Source organism: Chlorocebus sabaeus, chromosome 22, assembly GCF_047675955.1.
Source record: "Chlorocebus sabaeus isolate Y175 chromosome 22, mChlSab1.0.hap1, whole genome shotgun sequence".
Lineage (NCBI taxonomy): Eukaryota > Metazoa > Chordata > Mammalia > Primates > Cercopithecidae > Chlorocebus > Chlorocebus sabaeus.
In genome coordinates, this window is record NC_132925.1 from 25,966,732 (window position 1) to 25,989,422 (window position 22,691).

The 22,691-nt window shown below is 37.6% G+C and overlaps 1 pseudogene; it reads left to right on the forward strand.

The window, feature by feature from the left end:
* Positions 1–3,554: 3,554 nt before the first annotated feature.
* Positions 3,555–5,186, forward strand: LOC103228400 (tyrosine--tRNA ligase, mitochondrial pseudogene; annotated as a pseudogene).
* Positions 5,187–22,691: the final 17,505 nt, after the last annotated feature.

The window sequence follows — 22,691 nt, forward strand, 5'->3', positions numbered from 1 at the left end:
GAGAGTGAGTGGTGAGTGAATGAGAAGGCCTAGGACATTACTGTACACTACTATAGACTTTATTAACACTCTACACATAGGCTACACTGTATGAAAACATTTTTCTTTCTTTAAAAATAAATTAACATGAATTTATTGTAACATTTCTACTTTATAAACTTTTAACTTTTTTAAACTTTTTGACACTTTTGTAATAGTACTTAGCTTGAAACACAAGCATATTTTATAGTTGTATGAAAATACTTTAATATACTTATTTTATAAGTTTCTTTCTATTTGTAAAGCATTTTATTATTATTATTTACTTTTTAAATATTTTTGTTAAAAACTAAGACATAAACACACATATCAGCCTAGGCCTACTATGGGTCAGGATCTTCAGTAATCACTGTCTTCTACCTCCACATGTTTTTTTCCATAGGAAGGTCAGCAGTGGCAAAAGCATGCATGGAGCTGTCATCTCCTGTGATAATAGCATCTTCTTCTGGAATAGCTACCCAAGAACCTGCCTGAGGGTTTATTACAGTTAACTATTTTTCATGTAAGTAAAAGAAGTACACTCTAGACTAATAATAAGCAAGTATAGTGTAGTAAATACATAAACCAGTAACATTGTCATTTATTATAAATGCTAAGTATTATGAACTATACGTGATTGTATGTGCTATACTTGTAAACAGCTGGCAGCGAGTTGGTGTAAACTGGTTTCTTTACACCAACATCAGCACAAACCATGAGTAATGCATTGGGCTAGGATGCTGCTTTCCAGCTCCATTATAATTTTATGAGGCTACTGTCTATATGTGGTTCATTGTGAACCAAAACGTTGCTATGCGGTACATGACTGTAATTTATTGCCCAGGCTGTCTTTCTTACAAAGCTACTGGAAAAGTTGTTTCACCCTAATGAGAGAGTAAATCAAGAAGGAGAAAAACATAGGATGCAGGATATGGAAGCTCCAACTCAGAAAAGAGAGAAAGAGATTGCTCCAGGTTGAAGTTGAAGGTAAATTTCTGGATTATGGAATTTCCAAGGCATGGATCACAACCAAGCTAGTTGGAGCAGATCAGAGGCCTCTGAAGAGTTGCATTCAGGAACTTGATACAATTTTTATGAATTTCCAACAACTCAGGAAGAGTTAGGACACAGAAAACTAAACCAACAAAAAACAGTAGCTTTAATACCAACAAAGTATACAGAGAGTTTCTCAAGAAAAGAAAAATAATTCTAGTGTAAAATGTAGCCCAGCCAGAATTTTAAAAAATACAATAATAATGTAAACCTTGAATATTACTCTAAGTAAAGTTAAAACTCTCTTTGAAGCATGCAGAAATTTGTGCAGTAGAGAGGGTTAGACGGTGAAAACAATGCTAAATTCACATTCCCCATTGTGGAAAATCAACAAATTGACATTTAACGTTTTTTAAAGCATCAATATTACAACGTTATTTGATAATATGTAGGTAAAGCAACATCTACAAATGTTGAAAGTGAACTCTGAGGTGTGGGAAATGCAGTTGTTAGGGAGAGAAGTGATGGATTTCTATTTCACAATTTTAATGGAAATTTTTGACTCATTCAACCGTGTGTGTGTATATACATCTATGTATACGTCTATATAAATATCTATCTGTTGAACATAAAAAATTAATTATAAATTTAAGATAGTTAATGCTGGTTATATTTCATTACAGCATTTTCTCTTGCATTCACCTTAGTCACATTGTCTTATTGTTGGAAACCCTAAAAGTAAATTAATATTGGTATTTGCCACCTGTGTTTTAGGAATATTTTATTTTATATAAAATTGTAAAATTGGATGCTTTACTCTTTATATAATCAATGTAATTATTTTAATGTTATTTATGGTTTAGCTGGCATAGATAGACTAAGGATTGGATTACATTTTTTAAAGTGCTTTCCCTCACAGGACTCTCATTCCAAAGAGCTGCTAGGATAAGTTTGGGCCACCTGTAACTTTGTAAGTGACCTGAAGGTGTGCTGATGTTGCACACAATAGAGAAGAAGTCAACCATGCTTATTGATAGTACAGAGAAATGAGCCATAAGTGACTTTGGAATCATATTTTCCTACTTCACAGATAATTTGACTTCAGGTAATATTTACTGAACTTGAGATTCACTGACACTTTGTTCACTTCTATAAAGTACAAAAATTCTTTATGTACAGGTTTTCTAAATGACTTCCATCACTCTTTATTTCAATATCTAGCTCATATTGTCCTTTCTTGATTTGAAAGCTCATTTGAAAATATATTTTCTTTTGGCCTCATTATCCATTTCTTTTATTTTTTTCTTACTTGTTTTATTATTTCAAAACACTTCACTGAACTTTTCGACACCTGGTTTGTAGGAGAGAGAATCTGCTATTTCAGATTCGTGCTGATATTGCTTGTTGGTATTTTAGAATACAGAAAAAATTATAAAACTATTAGATAATGTTGTACAAGTTAATGATGTAGAAAAGGTAAAACAAAAGCCTGGTCTGTTCTCCTTATTGTTCTCTTCATCCTCTCTAGTATGTATCTTCTTGGTTTTCCCTAAGTGTTGCAACTCATTAAATTTTACTAATCATTTTTTTCTAATTAAGGAGATGACTTACTGCTTCCATTATTTTATCATAAAATGGAAACAATAAATGAAACACTTATAAAAAAATCAGTTAATTTAGGAGACCAATAGTAAATAACATCCTTTTAAAAGAGGCCAAGCTTATTATCATGTAGTCAATACACTTAAAGAATTTCCAAGCCATTTTGGTCCTTTTTATTTCTCTAAGAATTAAGCACACATACACACACAGCCATACACAAATAATTCCTTAAGTATCACCACATAGACCACTGGGTAAGTGCCCTTATTTTTGTCTTGAGCAGTCTACATAGGTATACTACATTTGATCCTAGCCAGAAATGTTTACCTACGTTACATTTGAGGTCTAATACATGACAAGAAAGCAACTAGGTCTTGCCAGGACCTACGTCATCACAATAACACATTTTTCACTATTGGTGCTATAATTCTTTAATTTTGTAATTTCAGCAACATGGTTATTTAAGTAAATAAAAATATTCATAATTGAAGACTATGGATGATAGTGACATCCTTATATTCCTTCCTGCATTTAGATTTTTTCTCAATGTTATATTAGCTATTGGAGGAAAAAAAAAAAAAGCTTGTTTCACATACTGAAGTAGTTGATGGGTGATCACAAAATTTTAGGTGAAAGGGCACATGTAATCCTGAATTTAATAATAATGATAAGAATGGTACCAAGTTACAATCTTTTAATGGCCCAGCTCTAAGAAGTGGTGTAATATGAATACATATTTTAATGGAAAGTATAATATTTCTATAAACATTATCCTGGCTATGCAAGTCAATGAATCAACTTCTAATTGTTAAAAAATAACACATTTTAGTGTAATCATAAATTTTCTTTAAATTTTATTTTTATGATAGTAAAAATTACATTTGCACATATTTAAAAGGGCTAAGTGGTTCTACAAGTCTTATTAAGAAAAACATCAGCATTCCCTTCGTGCCGCCATCAATATGGCGGCGCCCATCTTTCGGTCCTTTTCCTGGGGCCGTTGGTCTGGTACCCTAAATCTCTCAGTATTCTTGCCCTTGGGGCTGCGTAAGGCCCACTCGGGCCCTCAGGGGTTACTGGCAGCGCAGAAGGCTCGAGGTCTGTTCAAGGACTTCTTCCCGGAGACGGGGACGAAAATAGAACTCCCAGAGCTCTTTGACCGTGGCACGGCGAGTTTTCCCCAAACCATTTACTGTGGCTTCGACCCCACGGCAGACTCGCTTCATGTGGGCCACCTTCTTGCGCTGCTGGGCCTGTTTCATTTGCAGCGAGCGGGCCACAACGTGATCGCGCTGGTGGGAGGCGCCACGGCGCGCCTGGGAGACCCGAGCTGCCGTACCAAGGAACGCGAGGCGCTGGAGACAGAGCGCGTGCGAGCCAACGCGCGCGCCCTGCGCCTAGGGCTTGAGGCTCTGGCGGCTAATCACCAGCAGCTTTTCACTGATGGGCGCTCCTGGGGCAGCTTCACTGTGCTGGACAACTCGGCCTGGTACCAGAAGCAGCACCTGGTGGACTTTCTGGCGGCAGTTGGGGGTCACTTCCGCATGGGGACGCTGCTGAGCCGGCAGAGCGTGCAGCTGCGGCTCAAGAGCGCGGAGGGCATGAGCTTGGCCAAATTCTTTTACCAGGTGCTCCAGGCCTATGACTTCTATTACCTCTTCCAGCGACATGGATGCAGGGTCCAGCTGGGCGGATCTGATCAACTAGGCAACATTATGTCCGGATATGAGTTCATCAACAAGTTGAGTGGAGAAAATGTATTTGGAATCACCGTTCCTCTAATTACAAGTACAACTGGAGCAAAGCTGAGAAAGTCTGCTGGCAACGCTGTTTGGCTAAACAGAGATAAGACATCTCCATTTGAATTGTATCAATTCTTTGTCAGGCAACCAGACGATTCAGTGGAAAGGTACCTGAAGCTGTTCACTTTCCTGCCCCTTCCAGAGATTGATCATATCATGCAGCTGCATGTCAAAGAGCCAGAAAGGCGGGGTGCTCAGAAACGACTGGCAGCAGAAGTAACAAAGCTTGTTCATGGACGAGAAGGATTGGATTCTGCTAAAAGGTGTACACAAGCCCTTTATCACAGTAGCATAGATGCACTGGAGGTCATGTCTGATCAGGAGTTAAAAGAGTTGTTTAAAGAAGCTCCATTTTCTGAATTGTTTCTCGATCCTGGAACAAGTGTCCTAGATACTTGCCGCAAAGCAAATGCCATTCCAGATGGTCCCCGAGGGTATCGAATGATAACAGAAGGCGGAGTCAGCATAAATCACCGACAAGTAACAAATCCTGAGAGTGTTTTAGTTGTTGGATAACATATTCTCAAGAATGGACTTTCCTTACTTAAAATAGGAAGTAGAAATTTCTACATTATAAAATGGCTTCAGTTATGATGAAAAGTCCTTCATGTTGTCCAAATAAACTTAACCATCCTTCATTCTCAAGACCTCTGAAGGGCTGGCTCCAGAACTTAGACCTTCGCTTATGCAAATCAGAAAAATAGAATGGACTAGGACTCAGTGTGAGTAACTTCATTATTTTTATGGGCTGGTTAATAAATATTTGTTTAATGATGGGAAAAAAAAAAAAAAAAAAGAAAAACATCAGTTGCCCCTACCCTTCCTTCCATTTCCATTTTCTCAGAGGCAACGTTCATCTGTTTTAGCTGTTACTTCTGGTATTTTTCCTCCACTGGTATAAGTAAAAATAATAAGAGCAATTGTTGATAACAAGAAGAATATATTTCTATTTCTTAATCCTTCCCACTTTCTACAATGGAAGAAAGAGATTGAGCTCTTTTACTTACTATGTTCCAGAGAGAAAATATACATACTTCTCAATTCTCTATCTTCCCTCTATAATTATTAGATAATTTTGATTAGAAGTATTCAGGACAAATTATTATATTCAGGCAAGCACTGTTCACAGGTAAGCTATGTATAAACTGTGACTACTTTCCCTTTTTTTTTTTTTTTTTTTTTTTTTAATTACAGAGTCTCACTCTGTCGCCCAGGCTGGAGTGCAGTGGCGCGATCTTAGCTCACTTCGAGCTACGCCTCCCGGGTTCACGCCATTCTTCTGCCTCAGCCTCCCGAGTAGCTGGGACTACAGGCGCCCGCCACCTCGCCCGGCTAATTTTTTGTATTTTTAGTAGAGATGGAGTTTCACCGTGTTAGCCAGGCTGGTCTCCATCTCCTGACCTCATGATCCGCCTGCCTCAGCCTCCCAAAGTGCTGGGATTACAGGCGTGAGCCACCACGCCCGGCTCTACTTTGCCTTTTTAAAGCATGTTTTTCCTCTGTAGTTAATAATCATCTTATTTGTTGTTAGCTTTATTTTCTATGTACTAACCAATGAAAGATGCCCAAAGTCTCCCGGTTACATAAGTTATTCTATCATTCTAATTTTCTTATAGAATATATTCCTGGAACCTTCAAAACTTCCCCATTCTTGATCTTTCTGTCCAATGAATTGTTGCATTCCTGGTACCTCCTATCATCTTCATCCTGGAGGTTTTCTTTGCCTTTATATTTGCCTTAATAAAAAGGCAAAGAAAATTTCATCTTCTGGATCCCATATCTCCCTTTTCCTTGGTTATTTTCTCATTTTCATAGAGCACTCCTTTAGAAGTTTTCCATGAAGGATGCTTGGCAGCTAAATTTGCGAAACTCTTGAATGTATGAAAGTGTCTTCAATCTCTCCTAACCATTAATCTGTCAGTTAGGGCAGGAAAAAAAACACGAGGCAAATCTCTTTAACCTCAGTTAAAAAGTAATGTCTTCATTGTATTTTAGCTGCTAACTGCTCTTAAGTGGTCCAAAGCCAATCTGCTTTCTCATTCCTTAAATGTGACCTATTTATCTTTCTGAAAGTGTTAGAATCTTCTGTTTCATCCGTGATTCCGAATTTATACTCTGAAGTTCTCTAGGGTAAACTCTTATTCCACTTAATGGGATATTAATAGAATCTTTCAACTTTGGAATTCTTGTCTTTTAGTTCAGAGAAATTTTCTTGATTATTTAATGATTTACTGTGCTCTGTTTTCTTTATCATTTGTATGTTATGCCTTTTGGGCTGACTCACTGCTTTTCGTATAAATCTCATATAACTCATCTTTTTGTCACATTGAAGCTGACCGAGTAGTCCCATAGACTGTCCTTTTGGATAAACATAGAAATTGACCTTTCTCGTTTTAAAGCTTGAAGCTTACATTTGTTTTATGTGAGTTCCTTCCTCAGCAAAGGACCCTCAGGCCTCTGGAGAATAAAAGTATCAAAGAACTGAAACTCATGAGATCACCACAGCCAGACAATGAGACTTTGGACCCCACATTCATCCTGATTGCTTCTTTACCCCTCCCCAGTTCCTGTTTTCTTACACGTATTATATTTTTTTTTCCCTGCTATATAAACCCCGAGTTTTAGTGGTCAGGCAGATGGATTTGAGATTGAGCTCCCATCTCCTCAGATGCAGCACCCAATTAAATCCTTCTTCCTTGGCAATACTTGTTGTGTCAGTGATTGGCTTTCTGTGCTGTGAGCAGCAGGACCTTGACTGAAACCCTCGTGTTTCAGGAAAAACTTTGCTCTTCTTTCTGGGCTATTTTTTTCATCTTTTAAAAAAATTCATCAAAAAAAAAAAAAAAATGGGATACATGTGCAGAGCGTGCAGCTTTGTTACACAGATATACATGTGCCATGGTGGTTTGCTACACCTATTGATCCATCCTCTAAGTTCCCTCCCCTCACCCCCTGACCCCCAACAGACCCTGGTGTGTATTGTTCCCCTCTCTGTGTCCATGTGTTCTCAATGTTAAACTCCCACTTATGGGTGAGAACATGTAATGTTTGGTTTTCTGTTCCTGTGTTAGTTTGCTGAGGATGATGGCTTCCAGCTTCATCTATTTCCCTGCAAAGGATGTGATCTCTTTCCTTTTTATGGCTGTGTAGTATTCCATGGTGTATATGTATCACATATTCTTTATCCAGTCTATGGTTGATGGTCATTTGGGTTGGTTCCATGTTTTTGCTATTGTAAATAGTGCTGCAGTAAACATACGTGTGCATGTGTCTTTATGGTAGAACGATTTATATTCCTTTGGGTATATACCCAGTAAGGGGATTGCTAGGTCAAATGGTATTTCTGGTTCTAGATCCTTGAGGAATCACCACACTGTCTTCCGCAATGGTTGAACTATATTCCCACCAACATTGTAAAAGTGTTCCTATTTCTCCACATCCTTGCCAGCACCTATTGTTTCCGGACTTTTTAATAGTTGCCATTCTGACTGGTGTGAGATGGCATCTCATTGTGGTTTTGACTTGCATTTCTCTAATGATCAGTGATGTTGAGCTTTTTTTTAATATGTTTATTGGCCGCATAAATATATTTTTTCTGAGACGTGTCTGTTCATATACTTCGACTACTTTTTGATGGGGTTGTTTCTCTTTTTCTTGTAAATATGCTTAAATTCCTTGTTAATTCTGGATATTAGACCTTTGTCAGATGGGTAGCTTGCAAAAATTTTCTCCCATTCTGTAGGTTGCCTGTTCACTCTGATGATAGTTTCTTTTGCTGTGCAGAAGCTCTTTAGTTTAATTAGATTCCATTTGTCAATTTTGGCTTTTGTTACAATTGCTTTTGGCATTTTTGTCATTAAGTCTTTGCCCATGCCTATGTCCTAAATGGTTTTGCCTAGGTTTTCTTCAAGGGTTTTTATGGTTTTGCATATTGCATTTAAGTCTTTAATCCACTTTGAGTTAAATTTTTGTATAAGGTGTAAGGAAGGGGTCCAGTTTCAATTTTCTGCAAATGGCTAGCCAGTTTTCCTAGCATGATTTACTGAATAGGAGATGCTTTCCCCATTGCTTGTTTTTGCCAGATTTATCAGAGATCAGATGGTTGTAGATGTGTGGTGTTATTTCTGAGGCCTCTGTTCTGCTCCAGTGGTCAATATATCTGTTTTGGTGCCAGTACCATGCTGTTTTGCTTACTGTAGCCTTGTAGTGTAGTTTGAAGTCAGGTACCATGATGCCTCCAGTTTTGTTCTTTTTGCTTAGGATTGTCTTGGCTATACGGGGTCTTCTTTGGTTCCATATGAAATTTATAGTAGGTTTTTCAAAATTCTGTGAGGAATGTCAATGGTAGTTTGATGGGAATAGCATTGAATCTATAGAGTACTTTGGACAATATGGTCATTTTTCATGATGTTGATTCTTCCTATCCATGAGGATGGAATTGTTTGTTTGTTTGTTTGTGTCCTCTCTTATTTCTTTGATTAGTGGTTTGTGGTTCTCCTTGAAGAGGTCCTTTGCATCCCTTGTTAGCTGTATCCCTAGGTATTTTATTCTCTTTGTAATGATTGTGAATGGGAGTTCACTCATGATTTGGCTCTCTGCTTCCCTATTGTTGGTGTAAAGAAGTGCTTGTGATTTTTGCACATTGATTTTGTATCCTGAGACTTTGCTGAAGTTGCTTGTTAGTTCAAGAAGTTTTTGGGTTGAGATGATGGGATTTTCTAAATATCAATTCATCTCATCTGCAAACAGAGACAACTTTACTTCCTCTCTTCTTGTTTGAAAACCTTATATTTCTTTCTCTTGCCTGATTTCCCTGGCCAGAACTTTCAATACTATGTTGATAAAGAGTGATGAGAGAGGGAATCCTTTTCTTGTACCAGCTTTCAAAGAGAATGCTTCCAGTTTCCCATTCAATATGATATTGGCTGTGGGTTTGTCATAAATAGCTCTTATTATTTTGAGATATGTTCCATCAATACCTAGTTTATTGAGAGTTTTTAACATGAAGGGATGTTGAATTTTATGAAAGGTCTTTTCTGCATCTATTGAAATAATGATATGATGTTTGTTTTTGGTTCTGCTTATGTGATGGATTACTTTTATTGATTTAAGTATGTTGAGCCAACCTTGCATCCCAGGGATGAAGCCAACTTGATCATAGTGGATAAGCTTTTTGATTGCTGTTGGATTTGGTTTGCCAGTATTTTATTGATGATTTTCGCATCGATGTTCATCAGGGATATTGACCTGAAGTTTCCTTTTTTTGTTGTGTCTCTTCCCAGTTTTGGTATCAGGATGCTGGCTTCATAAAATGAGTTTGGGAGGAGTCCCTCTTTTTCAGTTGTTTGGAATAGTTTCAGAAGGAATGGTACCAGCTCCTCTTTGTATTTCTGGCAGAATTCAGCTATGAATCTGTCTAGTCCTAGGGTTTTTTTGGTTGATAGTCTATTAATTACTGCCTCAATTTCAGAGCTTCTTATTGGTCTATTCAGGGACTTAACTTCTTCCTGGTTTAGTCTTGGTAGAGTGTATACATCCAGGAATTCATCCATTTCTTCTAGGTTTTCCAGTTTATTTGTGTAGAGGTATTTATACTACTCTTTGATGGTGGTTTGTATTTCTGTGGGGTTGGTGGTGGTATCCCCTTTATCATTTTTTATTTTGTCTATTTGATTATTCTGTCTTCTTTATTAGTCTAGCTTGTAGTCTATCTATTTTGTTGACTTTTTTAAAAAAACAAAAACAGTTCCTGGATTTGTTTACTTTTTTGGAGGAAATTTTTTTTTTTGGTCTCTATCTCCTTCAATTCTTCTCTGATCTTAGTTATTTTGTGTCTTCTGCTAGTTTTCAATTAGTTTGCTCCTGCCTCTCTAGCTGTTTTAATTGTGATGTTGGGTGTCGATTTGAGATCTTTACAGCTTTCTGATGTGGGCATTGAGTGCTATACATTTCCCTTTTAACGCTGCTTTAGCTGTGTCCCTGAGATTCAGGTACATTGTCTCTTTGTTCTCATTGATTTCAAAGAAGTTCTTGATTTCTGCCTTAATTTCATTATTTACCCAGAAGTCATTCAGGAGCAGATTGTTCGATTTCCATGAAATTGCATGGTTTTGAGTGAGTTTCTTAATCCTGGTTTCTAATTTGATTGCACCATGGCCTCAAAGACTGTTATGATTTCCATTCTTTTGCATTTGCTGAGGAGTGTTTTACTACCAATTATGTGGTCGATTTTAGAATAAGTGCTACATGGCACTGAGAAGAATGCATATTCTGTTTATTTGGGATTTCTGTAGATATATACTAGGTCCAGTTGATCCAGGTCTGAGTTCAAGTCCTCAATATCCTTGTTAATTTTCTGTCTTGTTGATATGCCTAATACTGACAGTCAGTGTTACAGTCTCCCACAATTATTGTGTGGGAATCTAAGTCTCTTTGTAGGTCTTTAAGAACTTGTTTTATAAATCTGGGTGCTCCTTTATTGGGTGTATATATATTTAGAATAGTTATTTTATTGAATTGTTCCCTTTACCATTATGTAATGCCCTTCTTTGTCTTTTTTGATCTTTATTGGTTTAAAGTCTGTTTGGTCAGAGACTAGGACAGCAACCCCTGTTTTTTTTTTTGTTTGTTTTTGTTTTTGTTTTTTTTTGCTTTCCATTTGCTTGGTAAATTTTCCTCTATTACTTTATTTTGAGCCTGTGTGTGTCTTTTCATGTACGATGGGTCTCCTGAATACAGCATATTGATGGGTCTTGATTCCTCATCCAATTTGCCAATATGTGTCTTTTCATTGGGGCATTTAGCCCATTTACATTCAAGGTTAGTATTGTTATATGTGAATTTGATCCTGGTATCATGCTGCTATTTGGTTATTTTGCACACTAGTTGATGCAGTTTCTTCAAAGTGTCATTGGTCTTTATACTTTGGTGTGTTTTTGCAGTGGCTAATACCAGTTATTCCTTTCTATATTTAGTACTTCTTTCAGGAGCTCTTGCGAGGCAGGCCTAGTGATAACGAAATCCCTCAGCATTTGCTTGTCTGGGAAGGATTTTATTTCTCCTTCACTATGAAGCTAAGTTTGGCTGGATATGAAATTCTGGGTTGGAAATTCTTTTCTTTAAGAATGTTGAATATTGGCCCTTAATCTCTTCTGACTTATAGAGTTTCGACTGAGAGGTCTGCTGTTAGTCTGATGGGCTCTCCTTCACAGGTGATCTGACATTTCTCTCTGGCTGCCCTTAACAGCTTTTCATTCCTTTCAACCTTGGAGAATCTGATGATTATGTGTCTTGGAGTTGATCTTCTCATGGAATATCTTAACGGTGTTCTCTGTATTTCCTGAATCTGCATGTTTGCCTGTCTTGCTAATTTGGGGAAGTTCTCCTGGATAATATCCTGAAGTGTGTTTTGCAGCTTGTTTCCATACTCCCCATCTACTTCTGGTACTCCAGTCAATCATAGGGTTAGTCTTTTTATAAAGTCCCATTATTTGTTGGAGACTTTGTTCATTCCTTTTCATTCTTTCTTCTCAATTCTTGTCTGCATGTCTTATTTCAGTAAAATGGTCTTCAAATTCTGATATGCTTTCTTCTGCTTGGTCAACTCAGCTGTTGATACTTGTTTATGCTTCATGAAGTTCTTATGCTGCATTTTCCAGCTCCGTCAGTTCATTTATGGTCCTCTTTACAATGGTTATTCTAGTTAGCAGTTCCTCTAAACTTTTATCAGTGTTCTTAGCTTGTTTGCACTGGGTTACAACATGCTTCTTTAGCTGATCATAGTTTTTTATTGCCCATCTTCTGCAGCCTACTTCTGTGAATTCATGCATCTGATCCTCCACCCCATTCTGCGTCCATGATGGAGAGATGTTGCAATCATTTGAAGGAGAAGAGGCACTCTGGTCTTTTGGGTTTTCAGCATTTTTTCGTTGATTCTTTCTCATCTTTGTAAGTTTGTCTAGTTTTGGTCTTTGAGGCTGCTTACCCTTAAATGGGGTTTTTGTGGGAGCCTTTTTGTTGTTTTGCTGATGTCACTTTCTGTTTGTTTTTCTTTCGATAGTCAGGTCCCTCTTCTGTAGGGCTACCACAGCTTGCGGGGGTTCGTTTCAGGCCCTATTCATGATTCACTCCCATGCCTGGATATGTCACTCAAGGAGACTGGAGAGCAGCAAAGATGGGTGCCTGCTCCTTCTTCTGGGACCTCTGACCTCGAGGGGCACGAAACTGATGCCAGTAGGATTGCTTCTGTATAGGGTGTCTGACAATCCCTGTTGGAGGGTCTCACCCAGTTGGGTGGCATGGGGGGCAGGACCCAGTTAACAAAGCACTTGTCCCTTGGTGGACAGTGTGTTTCACTGAGAGGAAACCCACTCATCTGGGCTGCCTGGATTCCTCAGAACTACCAAGATCAGAGGCTAAGTCTGCTGGTCTGCAGAGACTACAGCCACCACTCCCACCACTCCCCCTAGGGGCTCAGGCCCAGAGAGATCTGGGTTCTGTCTTTGAGCTTCTGGCTGGAGTTACTGGAGATCCTTCAGGGAGGCCCTGCCCGGTGAGGAAGGATGGGTCAGGGTTGGGCCTGAAGAGGCCCTCTGGCCGAAGACTGCCACAGCCAGTGTGTTTGGCTGTGGGGACAAGTCTTGGGACCAAGTTGTCCAGCCTCCCTAGCTCCACCAGGAGATAATTGCATTCTGGACCTATAGAAATGGGTGCTGCCCTTTACCTACCCAGGGAGCTTAACATGTTAGGCAGTTGTGAGTCCCGGCGATGGCTGCTGCCCCTCCCCCAAGGAGCACAAATGGCTTAGACAGCAGGCAGTTGCAGCTGGTGCTGGTCACCCCCCTCCCCAGAAGCTTGGTAGGCTTAAGCAGATTCTAGCTGAGAGGCTGTGAGAATCTGTGCATTCTGGGGTTGGGATGCTAGGCCCTGGTGGTGTAGGTTCACAAATGAGATCTTCTGGTTCATGGGTTAGACAATTCCATGGAAAAAGCAGTTTCCTCGGCTGGGTAATGCACTCACTCACCACCTCCCTTGACTGGGGGGAGGGGATTCCCCTTCCTTGTGTGGCTCTCAGGTGGGCTGTCACACCACACTGCTCTTCTTTTTCTTCACGGGTCACACCAGTCTTCTAGCCAATTTTGATGAGAGAACCTGCACACCTTGGTTGCTGGTGAAGGATTCACATGCTTTTTAAGGTTTCTTTTGATGGGAGCCTCTGATCGCCACTGCTTCTAGTTGGCATTCTTGGCCCCACCCTATTTTTTTTATCTTGTCTTTCAACTGTTGCACTGAGATTTTTTTAAATATCATATTTTACATTTTTAACAGGTTTCTTGTTCTCTAAGCACACATATATATGTATACGATTCTATCTTTGTGTCATGAATGCAATTTCTTTTTAAAATTTTTCTGGGATTATCAATACATCTATATTTGAGGTTTTTGTCTCCTTATATAGTCTGTTTCCTTCTAGTGCTTTTTCTGTATTTGTATATTTGTGAGTTTTGTTTCTATCTTTCATGTTACAGGTTTTCATGAGGTGTCTACTAATCCTTTTTTAATCTGTTCTGTGAAGTAGGGCACCAAAAACTGTTTAAAAGCTATAGGCTTGTTGAATTTTTTTTGTAGAAAGATTACAACCAATTCCCTGGGGATGAACTGGTTGTAATCTTTGGCTGGGAAGCCTCAAATTACGGTATCTTTTCTTTTGAGAAGAGTACTTTTACCTAAAGAGTACTTTTGCCGAAAGTTAAAAGTCTGGCTGATGCTGCCAGCTTTCTAGAAACTGAATGGTGAGAGAAATGTGATCAGTTGAGTACGAACTCACTGGCTGCTCCTATTTGGGTGTAGCATTCTTTCTCCTACTTTTTCTCTTGAGACATCCAGGGACTTTCCATTCCATTCTTGCTAGAAAATAAGCCTCCAAGAGTCTTCTGCTGAAATGTTGAGTGAGATCTGGATTTTCAACAATTTCTCAAATAGACTTTCATCAAATTCCAATTTTTTGTTAACCACCCCCTTTGCCCTCTCCTTAGATATTTATGCTGTTACTATTTCTTACCTTTTTTTCCCCCTCAGAGATAGGGTCTTGCTCTTCACCCAGGCTGGAGTGCAGTGATGTGTTCTTAGCACACCACAACCTTGAACTCCTGGGCTCAAGTGATCCACCCCTCAGACTCCTTAGTAGCTAGGGCTACAAGTGTGCACCACCACACCCAACTATTTAATTAATAATTATTATGCTGCTGAATGATCATAAGAATTAGAAATAAACAAGCAAATATCAATTTATTTTATCATTTCTGATAATTTCTTAATTTCTGTTTTCTAGTTCAGCAAAACAAGGAGCTCTAAGACTATTTCAAAGGCAGAAAAAAGGTAAAGAAATGACAAATGTCTACGCAATTAACTCTTATTTTTAAACAGGGCAGGAGTAAAGTGCAGATGTGTGAGTCCAAAGCCACTTCCTTTTAATGAGGGCACCACCTCACCCAACTATTTAATTAATAATTATTTTTATTTTTTCTAAAGATGAGATCTCACTATGTTGACCAGGCTGGCACCAAACCCCTAACCTCAAGTGATCCCCCTGCCTCAGCCTCCCAAAGTGCTGGATTTACACTTTGGAGTTATGTAACCAGACTCATTTCTTACCTTTTGGGAATTCTGAGGCATCGCTGGATTGCTTCCTGGCTTTCCCACTGCTGCATAAGTGTTCAGCATCTTTGGGTCTTCTAAGTCCATGATCACTTGTTCTTGCACATTTCATATTCCAAAAAGTTGTGCCTAATATGTTTTGATTTATACTGTTTATTTTTATGAGTTAAACCTTAAAATAAATTTACTTTTATTTTTTAGAAGTTTTGTGAGGGACCAGAAATAAATATATATGGACAGATTGTTCTCTTTAAATGACAGTTTGGGCCGGGCGCGGTGGCTCACGCCTGTAATCCCAACACTTTGGGAGGCCGAGGTGGGCGGATCACAAGGTCAGGAGATCGAGACCATCCTGGCTAACCCGGTGAAACCCCGTCTCTACTAAAAATACAAAAACAAAATTAGCCTGGCGTGGTGGCGGGCGCCTGTAGTCCCAGCTACTCCGGAGGCTGAGGCAGGAGAATGACGTGAACCCGGGAGGGGCTTGCAATGAGCCGAGATTGCGCCACTGCACTCCAGCCTGGGCGACCAAGCGAGACTCCGTCTCAAAAAAAATAAATAAAATAAATAAATAAATAAATAAATAAATAAATAAATGACAGTTTGAGTAGTTATTCCAATATACATATTATATGTATAAATAAAATGTAAAATATTTATGAAACTACTTAAATGACCATTTTTGAACACCCAGTTTCGATAAAACAGAGTCTAAAAACTATTGCCCTCATTAAAAGGAAGTGACTTTGGACTCACACAACTGCACTTTACTCCTGCCCTGTTTAAAAATAAGAGTTAATTGCATAGACATTTGTCATTTCTTTCATTACCTTTTTTCTACCTTTGAAATAGTCTTAGAGCTCCTTGTTTTGCTGAATTAGAAAATAGAAATTAAGAAATCATCAGAATTGATAAAGTAAATTCATATTTACTTGTTTATTTCTAATTCTTATGATCATTCAGCAGCATAAGTATTGCCTCCATTTTAAATATAGGAAAACTAAGTCTCTAAAATAATTTTCCCAAATTTTTCAAAATAGTGTGACCAGAATATAACAAGACTGAAATCTAACTAGCTAGAAATATTGTAGCATTTATACACAAGAAACACATATATGCACATGTATATAATTACTATATAAGTCATTCTATAAGAAACTTATTTAAAAAAAAAAAAAAAAAAAAGCCCATCGTGGGGATTACAGCTCACGCCTGTAATTCCAGCACTTTGGGAGGGTGAGACGGGCAGATCACCTGAGTCAGGAGTTTGAGACCAGCCCGGCCAACATGGTGAAACCCCGTCTCTACTAAAAATACAAAAATTAGCCAGGCGTGGTGGTGCATGCCTGTAGTCCCAGGTACTCTGGAGGCTGAGTCAGGAGAATCGCTTGAACTGGGAGGCAGAGGTTGCAGTGAGCTGAGATCGTGCCACTGCACTCCAGCCTGTGTGACTGAGTGAGACTCTGCTGTCTCAAAAAAACAAAACAACAACAACAACAAAAAGCCATCAGTGGTTTTATGTGTAATTTTTTAAAGTGAGGACTTGCGAAGATCTTTAGGGAAAAGAGTTGTTGAAAAGGAATATTTAAAAAGTTGATGATTGTGTGCCATGTAATGTAACCTGCTTATCTATCTTCCAACAAAATTGATATTATTTATAAACATTTATAGGTTAGATTTTATGATTTTATGCCAAAACAATGAGAGAGATTATATTCAGAGTTAGAATGTACCAAATATATTAAAAGTACACTATTTTGAAAAGCTTGGCGATTTATTCCGTTTCAGTTTTCTCATGATGTGGGATACCTACTTCACTCAATTGTTTAAAGGGTTAGAAATAAAAACCAATTCAATACTAGGAAGGTAAATTCTTAATAATATGCTCTTTTATAATATATTAGATTCACCAACACTGCTACTTGTTGTTAAATGAATACAAATTCAATCTATGAATTTGGGATGAATTGAACTCACTACACATTCTCCCTGTTGCTTTGCCCAAACTCTAATTCTGGCAAGTTACATTAAGCCTTAAGAAGAAGCCCTCTATTCTAACTGCAGTCTATTTCCTTGATATTCTCTTGCCAGAAATAATGAAAAGAATTCATTTTGAGAGTGTTTCCCTAGTAGGAAATAGACTACTGTTTAAATTTGTTTTGTATTTCTATCTGTAGCACCTCACACAGTGATTGACAGACAATAGACTCACCATAAATACTTAGAGTGAATAGATGAACGAAAATGTGATTAAGTTAAACCACAGATTTTTCTAGTTAGGCTTTCAACTAGTGTTATTGTTTCCTAACTTATCTTTAAATCTATTACTTATATTAGGGCAGAGTTCAGCAAATGTTTCTGTAAAAGGTCAGACAATAAATATTTTAGGCATCTGATGCAAAATTGTAGACCATTGTAGCCATATGTTCTCTTGCAGCTAGTAAAGTCTGCCATTGTGGCATGAAAGTGGCCAAAGGTAGCATGCATACAAATGCACATGGCTGTGTTCTAGTAAGACTTTAATTATAAATACTAAGGTTTAAAGTTTACATAATTATCACAGGTCACAAAATATTGCTCTTTCGATATTTTAGGGCAATTTAAAACTGGAAAAATCACTGTTTTCACTCACAGGCTGCTCGGAAGCAGAAGGTGGGAGAGATTGATAGACCATAGTTTGCCAGTTGTTTTGTTAAGATATGGCTCTTTGTTTAAAAGCATATAAAGAAAATGCAATGAATAATTTCTTTCAGTCTCCAGCACAGTCATATAGCAAATATAAGACATTTCTATTACAAGTTACAGTAGCATTTCTTAGTGAACTATTTTCAATAAGATTTTCATGGTAAATTTGAGATCTAGTTTATTCAAGTTTTATGGTTTCAATATTATGACAATGATGTTTATCAAAACATTTTGTTCTTCTGTTAAAGTTTTCATTGCATTCAATCAAATCAACTATTATTACTTTATTTCTTTCACCTTACTTAAAGCCCTAATCATCTTTGACTACTCCCTCTTCCTGCATCTCTCCCCCAACCCCCAAGGACAATTTCTTAATTTTGTCAGTTTTCCTTTACTTCAAGGAAACTCACAGCCCAGTTCAGGACCTCACTCGTGGTTATATTTTGTGAAATAAACATTTTATATACTTGATTTCTCTTCTGTCAATCACCTGTCGCTATAATCCTCTGAAGTGGGAAAATGATATAAGGAGGGACTCATTAGGAAAACTGCCATGTACTCTTTTTCCTTACAAGGACAGGCATAAGGTATTTGTCAAAATTACAGGACAACTATCTTGGAAATAAATACAAAGAAAATTGTTTTCAATGTCATAGGTTATGACAGAAAACAAATTACATGTCTAGGTTGTATTTAACCCTGATGACTTATTCACAGAATTTGCAAATAAGAAATTGAAAGGAGAAGATCAAGATATCAGGCTTCGGGGATCAGCAAGAATCCTTTGATGGTATCTCTTCCTGTTTTTAGATTTAACTGCGTGAATTCTCTACGCAAAAATCTTCTGATTGGATTCTGAATATTTGACATTGATATTCAAGCACAAGAATTGCTATGGACTGAATGTTTATGTCCTTCCTCTCCCCTTACCCCAAATTTATATGTTGGAAACCCTAATCCCTAAAGTGATGGGATTTGGAGATAGCTTTTGGGAGGCACTTAGGCCATGATGGTGCAGCCCTCACAATGGGATTAGTGTCCATATCAGAAGAGATAGGAGATCTCCTTCCTTCCTTCCTTCCTTCCTTCCTTCCTTCCTTCCTTCCTTCCTTCCTTCCTTCCTTCCTTCCTTCCTTCCTCTCTCTTTCTTTCTTTCCTTCCTTCCTCCTACCTTCCTTTCCTCCCTCCCTCCCTCTCTCTCTCTCTCTCTCTCTCTTTCTTTCTTTCTTTCTTTCTTTCTTTCTTTCTTTCTTTCTTTCTTTCTTTCTTTCTTTCTTTCTTTCTTTCTTTCTTTCTTTCTTTCTTTCTTTCTTTCTTTCTTTTCTTTCTTTCTTTCTTTCTTGTTTCTTTCTTCTTTTCTTTTCTTCTTTCCTTTCTTCTCTCTCTCTCTCTTTTGCTCTCTCTCTCCCCCCACCCACCCATGTGAGAAAAACAGGAAGACTGATCTCAGGAGACACCAGATCTGGGGGCAACTTGATCTTGACTTCATAGCTTCTGGAAAAAAAATAAATGTTGTTGAGCTACTCACAGTATTTTGTTATAGCAGCTAAAACTAAAACAATGGTATTACTTTTGAAGTTTCTTCTACTGAAATTTATTGAACTTTATCAAAGTTAGAAAGTATTGTTAGATGTGAATGAATGGGCCGTTTGCAATGTCTTTCATGTCCTATTCAAGAACTCTATACTATACTTTAAAATTTTCTATTTGCAAATATAAATGTAAACATCCTTATGAAATACCTATTAGATCTAAGGAAGAGGAGACACAGGAGGCTGTCAGATGGCTCTGACATAATGAACCCTTAGAACAGGACAGAAAACCTTTGTGCCCCAGACATTCTCCCTGGCCCGTAAGAGCAAGTTAAATATTCAAAGCAATTGACCACATTTTGAGTTTGCCCTGCCCCTAAACAATAGTTGGCTTGGTCTTGCCTTTCCTTGAATCTGAACTCAAGTGTTCTCTACTGCCAATTTTGATTCTCATTTGTGGACTTTCTAGGATTTGTATTCATAGATGATCCTTTCTATTTGCAGACCTTGGCTTTATAGAATTGATTGTTGTTTGAAATTTTTTTCCTTTACCTCTGGAAAAAAATTTTTTACCAGCCCCAATAACTCAATCTTCTCTACTTTTCTTTGCCACTTTGTGCCCAGTCCTATAGTTCTTAATCACTCTCCAAAACCCTAAGGAAAGAGATACCCTATTATGGAAAGAGAAGTTTATGTGAATGATGTGTTAGATTTTAATTGCTATACATTTGCTTGAAAATTGCCAACTGAAAAGAAGCTAGAGGAAAAGCCAGAAACTTGCTTGACACTATTAATTATTTTGAGGGTATGAGTAAAGTCTTAGAAAGGATATTGATCAGGTTCCCAGATGACTCAATTCTAGGTGGTCTGACTGACAAGAGAGGTGACAAAATAAGTATTCGTCCTTGAGTAATGATAGACAGGCTATGTTATTTCCTTGTCTGGATTTTCAACATATCTACTTACGTTAGCTTTTAATAAGAAAATTTATTTTACAACATGTAAACTTTTATCAGTATAGGTTGAAATATTGGACTGAAGACAAAAAGATTCTATCCAGAAGAATGATACAAAAATACACGTTTGTGTTTTGTTTTTTGAAATTTGCTAAAAATACAAAATGGTGCAGACATGGCATGTCAGCTAGAAGGAACAGAGCTTAACAACTGTCAGTATGTGGAAAAAATCTGGATTTTGTAGACATGAGCTGACTTAAAAACAACAGAAAATTAATTGTCATAGACTGAATTAATAGAATTGTGGTATCCAGATAACAGAAGTTAAAAGACTTAATGAAAGAAGACTCTCAAATATTTCTCTGCCAAGGCATACTTAAATATGAACATGAATATAGTCTGAATTTCACTCATGACAAGATAAATTAAAATTAGGGTCATTTTAAAATATGTTCTCTTTAGAAATGGCCAAGATTAAAGAGTCTGATATCATAATGTACCAGTGAGGAAATGGGCGAAATTTATATTTTTGATAGTTGTTTACATTTCTAACAGTTTGGGGGAGGCCAATTTGGCATCTATCAAATTTCTATATATGCCTACTCATTGTGCTCAACTGTGCTGGGAAATATTTTAAATATTTGCTTCCATCCCTATAGGGAGATAAGGATATATCTACACCCAATTGATCGAGCCTTGACCACATGACTTTCTTTGTGAATAGAAGCGATATGTATTATTATTTCCAAGCAGAAACTTTAAGGGCCATCGCATGGATAGTCATGTCCTCTTTTGCTTCTACCAAAAACCTAGCATGTCCTGGAGAGGGATTGCTCCTTTGGCCCAAGCCCAAGTAGCCTGCAATAGAGATGTAACATGAGTGAGAGAGAAATCTTTAATGTTATAAGCTACTAAGGGTTTGACATCATTTGTCATCATGGAATAATTTAGTACAATCTGTTTGATGTAAGCTATAGCCTTTAACTCAGTGGTTCTACTTGTTTAAATTTATTCTGTAACTATACTCAGGACTATATGAAATGGTATATACACATGGATATCTGTTACTGTATTATATGTAATAATGAACGACTACAACCACCCTAAATGCTCATCAGTATGGAACTGGCCAAACAAAATATAATGCAGTCATATGAAAATATTATGAAGTTGCAAAAGTATTATGAAGTTTCTTTCTATTCACAAGAAAGTCATGTGGTCAAGGCTGACATCAATGGGGTGTGGATATATCATTATCTCCCCATAGGGATGGAAGCAAATATTTAAAATATTTCCCAGAACAGCTGATCACATATTTGCAAATTTGATAGATGACAAATTGTCCTCCCCAACACTGTTAGAAATGTAAACAACTGTCAATTGTACATATTAATATGGATTGATCTCAAACATATATTTACAGTTACGTAAATAAGAAGGCAAATATAAAATATTTATGTGTTTATACATAACTTTCTCTGAAATGAGATAGGAACTTGACTCTGTATAAGAGAAATGGAAGAGCAATAAATAAGTTTGAAAGGGCGTTTTTTTTTTTTTTTTATTGTGTACTCTTGTGTACCTTTGGAATTTTGAATGTATATGAATTTATGTTACAAACTTAAAGAAAAATTTTAATTACCAAAAGAAGATATAATATTTGATTAGACCGTATTTGGATTTTGGAGTTCTGCACTCTCTAATAATTTTAGATTGATTTTATAATCAATCCTGCCTCTATCCCTTTGCTGAATATATCACTTGTCCGTTCTACCTACTAAATAACTCTAACCATTTCTTATGTTCAATCTCACTATATAGCTTTTTTTTTCCCCAGTGTAGCCCACTTGGATTTTTACACCTTCTCTGAATTACAGTAAACACAGTTGGTGCCCTGCCTAGAACTACTTACTGGGTTGGTGTGCCCATATTGCAGCTACTGTAAGTGTTGCAGTGATTAACATCTGAATTCTCTGAAGAATTGTCCTTGGCCAATGGAAAATCTCTTACTCTGAAATGTCTGGGAAGTTATGGAACTGCCCAGAGGACGCTTATAGCTAGAGCTAACTGAATCAAGGGTAAACAATCTTGTGCATCAAAATGGAACAACTTGGTGGTGCCATTTGCACTCCAGAGCTCTCAATGAGATCAAGACTGAAAATCAAATATTTGTTTGGTTTATTCTTCCCCATGATCCTGATTTCTTTATTTCCTCACAGATTTCCCCAATTGTGTTCATCTTGTCAGCCCATGGGACACTGTATTTACCCACTTAGTACACTGTGTGTGTCTGTGTGTGTGTGTCTGTGTCTGTGTCTGTGTCTGTAGGGGTCCAACGTTATTGTCAGTTGTGGTCAGTAATGGCTCTCCTTTGTAAGTTGGGCTTATTATCACAGATCTAAGATTCTTAGCAATGGTAATGATAGAATCCTAGACTAACAGAGGCC